The sequence below is a fragment of the Eucalyptus grandis genome, chromosome 5 (assembly GCF_016545825.1).
Source record: "Eucalyptus grandis isolate ANBG69807.140 chromosome 5, ASM1654582v1, whole genome shotgun sequence".
NCBI classification, from domain to species: Eukaryota; Viridiplantae; Streptophyta; class Magnoliopsida; order Myrtales; family Myrtaceae; genus Eucalyptus; species Eucalyptus grandis.
The window spans coordinates 17,784,094-17,798,989 of NC_052616.1; the positions used below are offsets into that span (position 1 = coordinate 17,784,094).

The following is a 14,896-nucleotide window of genomic DNA, read 5'->3' on the forward strand; positions in this document are numbered from 1 at the left end:
CTTCACATATATATATATATTTTTTTATTTTTGGTCTTTGGAGGAACCGCTCTTGGGCCGACACTGCCCCGTAAACCCCTGTGCGACGCTAGCAGGGTGAAACCACCACCCCGACGTCATGCTTAAGTCACCATGTAGTAGCTGGACTGACTCATCGCCGCAGGATTCGAACCTTGGCCTCCACCAACTTCACATATTATTTATCACCTAAGTTGAGAAAATGATATAATATTACAATGGGCGAATTTTTATTTTATTTTTGATGGGGTTCCTCTTCGTCGCATGGGAGATCATAAGACCTTGAGATCTCATTGTTTTCCATTAGATGATGAAAATCGGTCCAATCACAAATATTTCCCTCATCCAAATCCAATGATATTCCTTCAAACTTCCCTAATGAATTAGGACGGCCAACTTTGTTTCACCTATTACCTGTGCACATATAGTAGATGGTTGGGAATCAACAATTTACTAGAACAAAGTTCCAATTATAACTTTGGTTATATTCCACAAGAAGGAAATTCACTCAAATTGTTATATAGGCGACTTGTGCGAAATGCGGTTCATTATATAGGAAGCAAATGACTATCGATGTGCTAGTTCAGTTGGAGAACTCTTGAATGGATTTTGCTTAAGGTTGTCAGAGATTCAATAAGAATTAGAGAACTTATCCGTTAACACTTTGGTGGTATCATAATAACATGATGATCGATCTCATGGGGCCTTCTTTGAAGGTCAGTCCGTCAGTCTAATGCACTCCGACAAGGGCCGTGCAAATATTGCACTCGACGGTTCTATCAAACATTATATGATATGGTGTGGAGTATTTATGAATTATGATAATGTTGAGGGGAGGCAGCTACGTTTCTTGCCAATAGCCTTTTTTTTTTAAAATAAAAAAGACACGAGGCAAACGTTAGTGAAAACGGGTGGGTTTGCCTAGACAGATGCGGCCCGTAGCCCTCAAGCCCAAACCAGGAAAGCCCGATCGTTTGGTTAATGGGCTTCGTCTTGGAAAACAAAGCCCAATACCGGCCCGGCCCGAAATCTCAAGGAGATACTTCTCAGTCTCTCACGCTGACGCTCTCTCCCTCTCTCTCTCTCTTCCTCACTGGAGAAGCCGCGGCTGCGCCACCACGCCGGACCGCCGCCCGCCGCCCCTCACTCTCTCCTCGTCTCTCGTGAGGGACGACGGACGCCCGTCGCTTCAGGCATCTCACTCGGCCGGCCCAAGGATAACCGCAGCACGAGCCCGACAGCTCTCCTCCTCAGCCGCCCTCACTCGCAGGTTGCTTTTTAGCTTTTTTCCGTTCTTTGCCCCCGAAATTTCGATTCTTTCGAAATTGCAGATGTTGGGTTGCTGCTTTGCTATTACAAAGACATTTCTTTTTTCGTGCGAAGGAAATCTGTGAATAATTTTGCATAGATAGATAGATGGATGCCTGTATCCACCCTGGGCTTCGCGTGTTTTGGTTGCCTCCACTTTTGGTCGGGGCTAAGTTTTGAGCTCTTCATTGGTGATGGAACGAAGGGATGACATTGCGTCGGTCATTGCTGTTCCGGCACCATCGAGTGGCTAATTCGAACCGTCTGGTGTGTCCGAATTCGATTGTGTGGCGTCACTTGGTGGCAACTTCTCTGGTCTGTAGTGGTATATGTAAAATAGCCAAAGATCTTCGGGGCATAAAGCGGTGAATACATCAACTGATGCATTTTCCTGTTCCGGCTATTTTCTGGGTCCGTGGCCACATGCCCACAATAGCTAAGAACTGGGGCGAGGAGGTTGTGGAGTTGTCATTGAAAGACATCTGATCTTGCAAACTTTTAAGAAAGCCCTGGTTACTAATGCATTTTGGAGTCCTTGTTAATCATATATTTTAGAGCTTTGATTCAATATAGCCGCGTTGAGTTAACACACATAGGACAGCTGATCTTGACTGATTGTCTATAAGTCTAATTGTTCATATCTTCCATGGATTAGGTTTGACTTGCATTGAAAAGACATGTCTCTTCCATTGACACCCTCCAAGAGACCCGGTGATCAGGGACTAGAGGCAAATGGCAAAGCAAAAAGGCAAAATACTGTTGGGAAATTGCAAAATCAACCTTCTCCAGGGACCCATGTTTACCGTGTGCTCTGTCCTGCTGCAAAGTGTGGCAATTTCTTGGAAGATGGTGGCATATTCATCTCTCAGATTCACGAAGAAACTGGCGTGGAGGTAAGAGTGGAGGAAAGTATCCCCGGATGCGATGAAAGAGTAGTAGTTATTTTGGGTTCTGGAGAGGTAGAATCTGCATCTAAGACGGATCAGGAAGATAGAAAAGAAGGGGCTACTGCTGATAAAGAGGTTGCAGATGCCAAGGAGCAGAGTGAAAGCAATGAAGATAAGGAGCCTGTTGAAGTTGAAGATTTGAAACAAGAAAAGGAAGTTTCATCTGCACAGAGAGCTCTCTTGCTTGTTTTTGAGAGGTTGGTTGAAGGAGAAACAGAGCCTGATGTAGGTGATGAAGAAGATAAGAAATCATCCTCGTCCGTACTGAGGTTGCTCGTGCTCTCAAGTCAAGTAGGACGTATTTTGGGAAAAGGAGGAAGTGTAATCAAGCAAATGTCGAATGAAAGTGGGGCACAGATTCAAATTCTTCCCTGGGATAAGCTTCCTCCCTCTACATCATCTTCTGATGAAGTAGTGCAGGTAAGTTTCGGTAATTCAGAGTGTGCAGGCAGCTCTTTTTTTTTTTCTTTTTTTAAAGCAAAGATAATACATTGTCCAGTGACTCCAATCATGAGTTTTGTTTAGTTTGTTGCAAACAAAATGGACATTATGCTTTTGACATTTTATTCATTGACCAAAAAGGCAAAAAAAAAAAATATAAACATAGTAGATTTGTGGATTCTCTGCGGTGTATCACCTGCTTGTTTAACTGAGCAAAATTACATTGCTATGTAATGTTTCTTCTTTCGATTATAACCTGGAGGCTTAGGATCTGCCTTTCAATGGAGAGACCTTAGTATATATGGTTGCACTGGGTATGGCTCTTTACTTTCAGAAGTATGTTAGAATATGGATTCCTTCTGTTGGAAACCAACCAAATCTAACCAAACACCTCTCATATCAGTAAATTATTAACCTTTTTTTTTTTTTTTTTTTTTTTTTTTCCCCTGGTTCGCTGTAGGCTTTGAAGCTTGAGGCCTCTAGGATTATCTGGTAGTCTTATCTGTGAGGTGCTTTAGCAAAACCATGTAAATTTTACTCTTCTTCAGTTTTTCCCTTGAGAAGGCGACAGGGAAAACAATATTTTCTGTTGTGCTAACTAGAGGAGGCATCTTTGTTAGAACTTTGCAATTTTGAGCATGTGTAATATGTGTAAAAACAGTGCTTCTGACAGGGGAGGGTTTCACCGTGTCTTCGTAATATATTCAGCAAATGATATGGATGTTGTACCATGCATGAATAAATTGGCTCCACTTCTTTTGTTGGATGACAATTTATCAATGATAGTGAGTGTGCGTGTCATCACCAAAGAAGGCACTTTTCATGAGTTCTTCAGTGGAACCTTATTGCCTTGAAGTATTTTTCATCTTGCATCTAATTGATCTCAGATGCTGCTACATGGCTCTTTTGTGGCTTGTTGCTTGATATAGTGGAGCAATGGAGACCTATGCTGTGTTAATCCAATAAGTGGATATCAGCAATTGATGAAATGTGCATCATTTATTGACATTCCTAATGTTTTAATTCAATTAGTTTCTTTACATAACCTATTGATGCTGCAGATTACAGGAGAAATTGAGGCTGTTAAAAAAGCTCTCTTGTTGGTTTCTCGACAACTTAGTGAGACTGTACCTCGAGATCATGAGACATCCCCCACTAACATGACTGGGCAACCATCTAACTCATCTCGTCATGCACTTCATCGATCGGATGCTGTTCAAGGTCCTGCAAAATCTTCTTATGGTTTTGGGATGGTCGTGGTTTTCGTTCTACTGCACGTCCTATGATGCCTAAATTCAATGAAGGCGGTTTAGCAGGTCAAATGAGGCCACCTAAGGAAGTTTTATGTTTCCGCTTGCTATGTAGCAGTGAGAGAGTTGGCGGCATCATTGGTAAAGGCGGAAATGTGGTCAGGACTCTTGAGCAGGATACTGGATGTGAGATCAAAGTTGTGGAAGGTCTTTCTGATGCAGAGGATCGTATTGTTGCCATATCTGGTCCAGCTGTATGATTTTGATGCTCTTCCTTCTCCTTAATATATGGTAAAAGTTCAGATTATGGTTGTTTATGGTTCATCTAGCTATTTACGATGCTTATTTTGATTGGCATGTTTAGTACCCAGAAGAGAGGGTATCAGCTGTCCAAGATGCAGTTCTTCGTGTCCAAAACAGGATTGTTAGATCCACACCCGACAGCGAGGACAGCTCTGGCTGCACAGCCAGGATGCTTGTCTCGTCTAATCAAATTGGTTGTCTTCTTGGCAAAGGTGGCTCTGTAATAGCTGAAATGCGGAAGTCCTCTGGGGCTTATATTCGAATTTTGGGAAAGGATCAAATTCCTACGTGCGCTTCAGAAAATGAAGAAGTTGTGCAGGTTTGTTATGTTGAGATGTCTTCTGAGCTAAATGATGGTTGAAATAATGGAAATAGTCTTAATTGTATACGTTGAATTTTACATTAAGCATTTACTGATGATTAACTTGAGGAGCTGATTCCAGACAAGTCATTGTTCCTCTACCCTTTTTTTTCCTCAGCTAGTTAGCTTATATCCGGGATAATGAACACTTTAAAGGCCTTGTTATGCTTTGATATAATGACTGGTTTGTATTTAATAGATCTCGAAAAGGTAATTAAACTTGACACATTTGGAAATAATCTCATAGAAATGAAGTTGATGACAGCACAATTCTCTGTCTAAATTAAGGGAAAATGCATGGTTGAGTCAACGCATCACAATTTTCTCTGTCTTTAACACGTCAAGTATAGAAGTCTTCCAACCATCTACGGAACAGGTGCAAGTTTCTGTTCACTTGGTCATAACAAATGTGACATAAATGACTTTACTTGCAGTCATTCGCTGTTCTCCCATTGTTTCTTATTCTTGGGTGTTTGGCTTATGCTGTATTGTCTTTCTGAAAGGCATCATTCTATTTTAAGTGCTTGCTGTTTATGCTGTGTATATTGTAAATGACAGATTAACGGAGAATATGAGGCAGTTCAGGACGCTCTATTGCAGATAACCAGTAGGTTGAAGTTTCACTTTTCCGCGATGTATTTCCAAGGGCGGATCATCCATCCATTCCACCCTTTCTGGATGCAGCACCTCCTTTTCCTTCATTTATGGGAAGGAGGGAACTGTCACCCCCTGGCATGTATTCCAATTTTGGTCCATCCATGCGTAAGTTTGATGCTCTAGGTGGTCCCCGTGGTGCATTTTATTCCCACGAAGATCCTCCTTTTTTGCAAAGGCCATTTAGACCTGGTCTACGCCCCCATATCCCTGAAAGAGGACCATGGGGTCAGGTATCACACTATCTCTGATCTTTCTGTTCTATGAGTTTATCCTTTGTATAGGTTTTGTGCTTTTATATTGTCAAAGGTTTTCAACAATGGTTATATGACAGTTTCTAATAATGGCCTGTTAAAGTAGTGGGACCAACTTTTTGCTCTATTCTTGTATAACGTGTTTTTAGTTGCATTTTCTGGATTCTGAAGTAGGTTGTGCCTTTAAAATAATTTCATGGTGTATGTTTGATGCCCCTGGGCTTGTGTACATTCGAAATGTGAATGTTATATTCAGACATTATTTGAAGGATGCAGATTATTAGTCATGTATGAAAATTATATACATAAATCTCAAAATTACTTGCAGAGCCATATGGAAGGCGGTGGCCCTTTGGACTTTCAGATTTTGCGGGTCCCCCAAGAAGAATTCCAGGATTTGGAGGGTGAGTCTATTGTTTGTTGAAAGTTTCAAACTTGAGGGATGTCATCAATGACTTCCCATGAACTGTATAATTAATCACAAATGATAGGGATTAAATATTTTTTCCAACTAGATCTTTTGATTTGTTGAGAGGCAGTCAACCAGCCATCATTACAAATACCACTGTTGAAGTAGTTGTTCCTCGCTCTCTTGTTCCCGTAATATATGGAGAGGAAGGTGGATGCTTGAAGCAGATCCGTCAGTGCATATTACTTCTTAATTTTCTCTTTGAGCACTTAAATTATAGATATATGCTGTTTCCAGCCTTTTGTCTTTGAAAAAACATATTAATTTGCTCAACTCTAATGCAACAAAAAACCCTAAGCATTTCAGCTATGTGGATTTTTTTTTACTCCATTGTGCTTTATTTTTATCAAGTTTGTCAAGCCAAATCTGCAGGTGGAAATTGAGCCTTTCCTTTTGTATGTATTAATAACGTGAATTAAGTAAATTAACTATAAGTATATTAAAGCAATTTTTGGGTTAGGGTCTTGAGGCATCTTGAAGTCCATTTTTCGGCTTTTGCTACTTCATTTCCAGGGAATGTCTTTTTGAACATTTACTGTGCAGAACTTTTTTACAAGTTTCTTTACCAAAAAAAACTTTTTTACAAGTTACCCCTGTGGTCCACTCAACACATTAGTAAAATACCTTCAGAAAACATATACTTCTTGTAAATAATTGTTGATACTTGAGGAACAAATTATGATTCATTTGAAAGAACTTACTACGGAAGAGCCCTCAACAAATCAGTTTTATATTAAAATGATTCTAGCTGACTTTAAGCTTTTGCACATGTATGGAAATCCATGCACATTTATTGATATGCTTCTCATTTACTTGTATGCTTGTGTCATGGGCTGGCAGTTCTTTGGCCACGGAATAGCCCATGCGGTACCTATTGAGAAGATCAGGCGACCTTTTTTCTATAGTTGTTCCTAAGAACAGCACGGCAAATAGCATCCTTGTATTGGATCGTACCATGCTCAGCTTAGCTTGGACATCCAGTCCCTCTAGTGAGACACAAAACACTTAGGAAAAACAACTCATTTTGGCTTGTTATGCCCTCATCAGAAAAGCGGCATCAGCTCCCGATCAGTTTGTGCACATGAGGCCAACCCCTCCTTCAGAATTCTATAGAGATATAACCATTCTATCCTAGAATGCCTAACCTAAATGCTTTGATGTCACTCCCATGAACTAGTTATATCATTCTTACTGCATCACTCACTCTTCACCCCAATGATGCCAAGCCCCACTCACAAGGGTACGAGAGTATGCGAGAACCACAGTCCATGACACTTGCCTAGCTGCTTTCTATTGGTGGTGTATCTGCACCCACCATCTTTTGAATTATGATATAAGTATTCTTCATTTATCCTCAAGCAGATCTTGGCCTTAAGATCTAGTTTCAATCGACCTTCAGCTTTCTTTTCAACCTGGTTAAAACCTAGTCATTCTTTCTTAGCTGGTAAATTATTTTCAATTGGTTGTTTGTCGGTCAAAATGCTTCTCTGGTATATCTTTTGTAGGGAACATGGTATTAGCTTCTGATGGTGGCATAAGAATGATAGCTTGTGGCATATTGGCCTGTTGAATTTTTCAGAATTAATGTTTTGTTTATGAGAATCTGCAGATTAATTTAGTCATTTATTTGTGTTGACAAAAAAAAAAAAAAAAGCATGTTAATCACTACTTGAGGACACCATAGTTTTTTGGTCCTGTGATTGATGTTGATAGTTATCTAAAAGGCATAGTGAAAGGCTTTAAAGACTGTCAAAGACGGTGGGAATGGTTTTTCCAATGTTATGTGCATATTATGCTGCCAGCCTGATCAACCTGTTGAGGGCTTGATGGCTGCTGGTGCAAATAGGTTTAGGTCAGGTGGACTTTTTGGTATGTAAACAAAAAAGGTCCATATTGCTAGAGAAATGGAATTTTCCCTAGATATTGGATAGATACCCTGGGGTATTTTTATCTATATTCTCCACGGGGAACACCTACTCCCTCACGTCAATCCCATGACCGTCTTCAAAGAACACAGGATCCAAAACCTCCCTCTAGTAGAAGGATCAAGCTTTATAGGTTAAAAGAAAGATAGTGAAGTAATTTGACCATGTATTCCGATGCATAGAGTGTTTAGAAGAAGTAGTAGTTTACAGTCTCATAAAGGTGAAGCACATTGAAAAAGATCCATCTCCTGCTGGTAACTTGGTGGAGCCTGATGCAAATGATGGTTTTGGGATTATATCTGGAGTACCTGGAGTTTTTATGAAAAATACCACTCTATTTGCAGCAAGGAAGGTAAAGGCTGTAAAAATACGGAACAAATTGATAATGTTGAATAATTTTCAACTTCTTGGGCTTGAGCCACATATTTGCTGTAGGGATTGTTGGTTGTCACCAGCAAAGTTGGGATATCTATCATTTACAATGTATTTTCTGTATGTTTGAAAGTTTGGACTTCCCATGTCTTCCGGAATTCGTAGTGTTGTTCGGGAGATGAAGAGGCAGATGATAATATTGTGAATGAAGTTAACCAGATACTCAAAAGAATCATCTGTCAAGACCTTAGACATGCTAAAAATCTTTATGGATAACTACTATGCATTGCTTAAGCATTCATATACTGGATGCAGCTGGCCCATATTGTTTACTAGAAACAACTGCCAAGGATGTCTTGCTTGTATAAGTCGACTCAAAGCACCTGCAAGGTCCACAAAATGTTATCTAAATCGATTCTGAAACTATTATCATTCCGCTTTCATCTTGTATCATATTTTGGTTCACATTGTTTCCACCTCTCAAATAACTTTAAACACACCCTTAAATTTGAATGGTCTAAAATAACCTCATTGGGACCTCATTAATGGCAAGATTGATGAAAGAGGAAAAACATACCTTTAATGTAAATCAATCAATCTCATTATCTTTATACATCTTTTCTCAACTGTTGTTTCGTAATCTTGTGATCAAATCAGAGACTTTTGCAGATTTGTTGCTTTTTTACAAGAATCCTCTAATATACAAGTATTTTAATAGGTTTAATGATCGGAATTGTATTTTAGTAGAATATTATAGAGTGGTGATGTCTAAAACATTTATTGGAAACGCTCTCTAAAGTTCAATTTCTGATAAGTCCTTGTCATATACAAATATTTGTTTCAAGTTCTTTTTTAGTGGAATTCTTTGGTTACAGTTGTGAAGTCCATATGATTTCAATATCGATATGAGATATGTTGATTAACAAAGATTACCAAAATTCCTCATATAATTCAGCTTAAGCACATTTGTCAGTATAAGAGAGGTATAAAAACGAATGGCAAATATCAGAAGGCGGAGAAATAAAACGCTATTGTTTTGACTAATGCAGACAGTTGTATATATCCATGGTAATATGCAGCTTTTGTATTTTCAATAAATATCATCTTTCACTCTTTCCACTTTGTGATTTTGACCAATTGATTCTCTTGATGTTATTTGCATCAACTCTATTAAGTTAGGGGTTGCTATGGTAATTTAAAGTATGGAAATAGAGGGAGCCTTTATTTTCACCTCTCTGAGTCTGTAGAATTGGTGATTGACATTTTTGTTTTCCTCTTAATGACCTTTTGCTTTCTTTGTTTATTTGTTACGTCGTTCCCAGCTTCCCATTTTGATAAATCTTAAGTTCCAGGTTAGCAATATTTGGGACTATTGAGAGATGCCAAAATCATTAATGGAATTTTGAAGTTCATGGTGACTTATCGGCACTAGTTGACACCAACTTGAATTGCCTTTGCCTGATCCTTTTACAGATTTCTGATGCAAGGATTACAATCACGGAACCAAAGCCTGGAGCCACCGACACTGTAATTATAATATCAGGGACGCCTGAGCAAACTCATGCAGCTCAGTCTCTTATTCAAGCATTTGTGATGATCGAATCAGAGTCAGCTTGATGTTTCTTATTCAGGTAATTCTTAAAACTGACACTAGTTGGCATTGAAAGTTGAGCATTTATAAGTGGTTTGCAGAAGTAACATCCAGGTGCTATATGTTGTAAATATATTTTAGATCAGATCGCATGTCATAGTATCGGGAAGATATTCAGTTTTAAAGTGCTTATATGTTACTCGTCAGGTACAATTGTTCAGGACAGATGATGGAGTCTGGGATTGAGCTAGAAGGCCATTTTTCCGGTTATGCTATTCTCGTAAATTGTTGACAGGCCTAGCAAAGAAGAAGCGACAATATTCATGTGCTTGTCAGACTATTTGCAAGCGAATTGTGGGGTTGAACCAAGTAGAGCAGCCGCTTTAGTTTTAGATTTGTATCTTGAGAGTAGTTTGTGAATTTCAAATTTGTTACAGAAATGTTTGTCAAATCTCATGCGAATTCCATCTCCATCTGTGATGTCTAATATGTAAACTTGTTACTCTCGGGACAACTATTCGTGCTAACCACTGCGCTTGATTCATTGAATTCTCACACTTGATCACGCTTTGAGTTTGGTTAATCTGAGTGGTTTAGAAGCTGATGTACTTTGTCTAGTCAAGAGATGATGCGCATTCCTTTCTTTTATTTCATTTAGAAATCATGTGCTTTGTCGACTCTGCGGACCGTGATCCTTTGCGATAGATAGGAATTGACCCCACCTGAAGAGTATGATCTTAAGTACATGTCTTATGTTATTATTGTTCCCCCTCTTTTGTCCTATAGATTCACTTGATCTAATTCAAATTTCAAGAGTTCATTTAAGACTTTATTTGTTTTGCAAAAAATGAATAATTTAAAAAGTTCTTTCTAAAAGTAATCTTTTATATTGTTTAAAATAATTAGTCAATGAAAATTGTTTTGATTATTGACAACAATTTATGTTTAAATTTTGTTGTGGATGACGAAAATATTTTTCGATTATTCATTTTTGTATCAATCATTTTTTAGGATAATTTAAAAAAAAAAATCATTTTTAGTGAAACAATCACACAAAATCTCCATAAACTAGACTATTAGTTGATAGATATCAAGTCTATTTTGCAAATTGTTCCTGTTAGAGAAGTTTAATATGTACTCCTGATTTGATTGCAATAACTATTTTCGGCTCGTTTACTTCTCTTATCAACTGAATTTTCATTGGCTTCCCACAGCAGATTTTAATGCTTCTACTTCTGTCAATTGATAAACATCAATCTTAGAGATTATTTTAAGGTTGATATAAATGGAAAGTACTATGGTCGTTTAATGTCGAAACTTAGAATATGATCATATTTTTCAATATTGTGAAAAATTTATATGTGAATTCATGTGTTGATGTGTACTTATGTTGTGAAAGTTTTTGATGTTCAGTGCTAAAATGGTCAAATAAAAACTTGAAAGTAAATGTTAATACAAAAACTTTCATTCTTGTCAACGACCCTATTTTGTAAAATGTGTCAATTTTGTCCCAAGTGCAAAAGATTGGGCTTATATTTGGGACCTTTAAAAGGTTGTGTTATTTTTCTGTCGGATTTAAAATTTGGGTTTCATTTTGGAGTTTGGCCCTAATATGTAATATGTATTAGGAAAAAAAAAAGCATAGATAATGCATCTAAACATTGTTCCATTGGTGCAAATAACGTGTCAATTAACTAGTATGATTAACCATGTCTAAACGTGGCATAACTAGATTAAAATGGTCAATTTATATGTTGAAGTGTGGTCCATGCTCCTTGAGCTGCCAGAGGGTTTCTTTCATTTGAGCTCATATTTTACTAGTAGTTGAGGTTTTTGAATTTATGATTAGCTATTGGGAATATATAATATATTTTTCTTATAATTGAGGGGTTTGTTAGAGATATGTGGGGTGCCATCATAATGGAATTTATAATAGAATCCCCTGCTGAATGTAACTCTAATTTAAAGGTGATCCTGGATAAACCTTGCGTCTTGATTTTTTTTTTTATTTATTCACTTTTTACTCTTTATTTTGTTATATTTGTGGACATAATCCTAACATCATATACGATGCATTTATTACAACGGAAAAACGAATGAGGTTGACAGGCAGTGGCGGCAGATTGGCCCCATCGAGCGGAACTAGGGAAAGGAGGTTTTCTCAAGGAAGCTAATGAGCACATTTTGTCTCCTCGGGCTAAGCATTATTATCCCAACGGACAAGGATTGATTCTTGGGGACTCCATCAAGTTCTTCGCGTTCCGCCGAATGAAACCAACTGCATGGGGCTGACATTTCCAAAACCATATAAGAAGGCCTGTTCACTTCTAGCCCTACAGGCGACTTTACCACAGGATCGGTACATTTAGAGCATGTGGTGAGGATGTGTGAGAGCGATTCGAGCCTTCATCGTCCTCGAGCTGCAGATCAACGTTTAGCAGTGTAAGCAATTTCAGTTCCTTGTAACCTACAGCTTATATTTTTGTTCTCTCTTTTGCCTTCCTCATCAGTTCTCTTTGTGCCTCACCGTGAGGTAGAGACGTGCGGATTTTCTTGTGAAACCCTTTCTTAGATGAACAAGTGAAAATGATAAAAGGAAACCAGACTATTCCTATCTCTGAGGATATCTTACTGAAAATTAGGGATGAGTGCACTGAAGGGATGAGTGCACTGAATATCTTAAGACCTTGTTAAATAAGTACAATGAAGTATTTCAGTTAAATCCACAGTTGTTGCTTGACTCCACGACTGCTCCAACCACTGTACCCCATCATTGCCTGTCCATGCCTGGAGCTTAAAGAAGCCTGGAAGCTAGAGCAGCCATGGTTGGGAGCTCGAAAGAGCTTGAGCAGCCATGATCGTGAGCTCGACAAAGCTCCAGCGACATGGCCAAGCTGGACAAAGCTCGAGAAACCTTTGCTGCGAGCCTAAAGCACTAGTGGCGGGTGGCCGAGCCTTTTGGTTGTTGTTTTAGACTTTTAGCTTTTTTATTTTTTATTTTTATTTTTGTCTTTCTTTTATCCTTCATCCTTTTTAAATTTTAATTTTTTTTTGTGATGTGGCACTTGGTAGGCGCTACATCAGTGCCACTTATTTTGGAAAAATAGCCACCTCAGCATTTTCGTTAGCCAAATCAGACATAATTAATAGAGGGACTTAATTACACAAATTTGATAAATTTTAGGACTTAATTACGTTTTTGAAAGTTTAGGACTCCACTGCACTTTAACCACGAGTTTTGAGATTTCTAGTGTGCTTATTCTTAATAAATAAATATAAAAATGTTAATGATATCTAATATCTAGCATGGGATAAAAATAAATAAACAACTAAATCAACCGAATGTTCTTTCTGTTTTTGTACAAAATTGAAGCTTTTCATGAAATCCTTCGTTTCGCTAACTATATTCATAAACATGGATATCATCCATATTTATTTTAAATTAAGTTTGAATAGAGGCGATGTTCATATCTATAATCCACAACTCATATCTGATTGGAGGGAGGTTTCCTCCGACTGGCGTTGAAGAAAATTATTGACCTTTCCCTTGCTTTTTGTCTGTTTCTAAATTTACTTAAGCTTACATCATTCGCCAACAAAAAGAGACTATAATTATAATATACTCCGGCCTAGTTATGTCCTCCTTCCTCTAAACTTTGTACAGATCAAATGAGCAACGGCTCGACTTCCCCCAAGCCTTTCACAAGCATTTCTCCAGCTTGTTGCTGTGGCTGATTGCTCTCTTTGGATCACCGTGTTCCGTCAAAGTGGAAGAGAGAATGTTGGTTGCCATCGGAGAATTGTCGATCTTATACTTTGGCGCTCACCTTTGGATCGTCCAGAGGACGATCAACAGGAGCTCCCTTCATCTCCAACCCAACTGGATGATGGTGCTATTGGCATCCGTCGTCTTCGGCCTGATAATTTACTCGAATCTCGAGTCTCAGATCAAGTGGCTGGTCATCTGGACCTTCCCTTGGGTTGTCCCCGCAACAAATCCCTACTTGCTTCAACTTGTTTTGGACAGGACGAGCAAGACTTGGAGGCACCTTGTTGGAGCATCCGGTCGGGCATTTGAACAATCGCATGGTAAACTCAGCCGATCCTGGATTGCCCTTTGGACCATGCTGTCGAGCGAGAGAAAAGTTTCTGCGAATCGAGAAGCTAGCCATGGCGAGGACAACTTTGGTGATGAGTTCGTCTAGTTGATCCTCCACTCTCAAGGCCCTTCAAGAGATTGTCCCATGTCATCTTTTGTTTCCTCGTTCAATAATCATGACTTGTTGTGAATGTACTGCAGAAGGCTAATAATGGCTCGTGTTGTTTGTCACGCCTTCGTCAAAACCGTCTCCTCTTCCTATCCAGATCTCCATATTCATCAATCTGTTTTGACTTCAAAGATCACTGTCACCCTTTAAAAATCGGCCAGCAGCTGTTTGGGGGTGCGACTTGCTTTTTAGTTCAAACAAGTAGTATCGCACGATTCTGTCACGTTGGAGTGGAGTTTAGGAGAGTCCAATTAAATAATTTCCCACTTTATACCGCATTCAGCGTTACCTCATGGGCACATTAGAACAACTTGAAATATGGGATGATTTGGAATTGGATATGTTCATCTACATGATGACAAGGCAAAATAATCACGTAATGTATTTAGCGTAATCGATTTGAATTGGGCATATGGAGTGATTGTGTCCGCCGTGCTCCATAATCGCAACTAGCAAAGCCGTTGGCGACCACCACTTTTCCAGGCCGTGCCATCGCGAATTCCTCTCTTTCTCTCTCTCTAATATTAGCCTCCCAAACGTGGACTCAGAGGCTCCTCCATTGCGGTTAAGTCTTGATGCCCGCCTCCAAGATTTAGAGGCGTCTCCTCCAGAGATCCGGGGATGGCCATGAGATAGCTTAATGTGGCGTCGATCTCCGCCATATGCGACGGACTTGGCACTAGCACTAAGCTCGGGAGGGCGAGAGCGTTGGCCGGGTACACCTTCATGTGGGGC

General features: G+C 39.1%; 1 long non-coding RNA gene and 1 pseudogene across 1 annotated transcript; both read left to right on the forward strand.

Annotated features, from left to right (window-relative positions):
• Positions 1 to 1,093: 1,093 nt before the first annotated feature.
• On the forward strand, positions 1,094 to 6,181 carry LOC120293532 (annotated as a pseudogene).
• Positions 6,182 to 8,777: 2,596 nt separating this feature from the next.
• On the forward strand, positions 8,778 to 10,450 carry LOC120293533. Its single transcript, XR_005551494.1, has 2 exons — positions 8,778 to 9,933; positions 10,101 to 10,450. It is a non-coding gene; the product is annotated as an uncharacterized LOC120293533 (long non-coding RNA).
• The last annotated feature ends 4,446 nt before the right edge of the window (positions 10,451 to 14,896 follow it).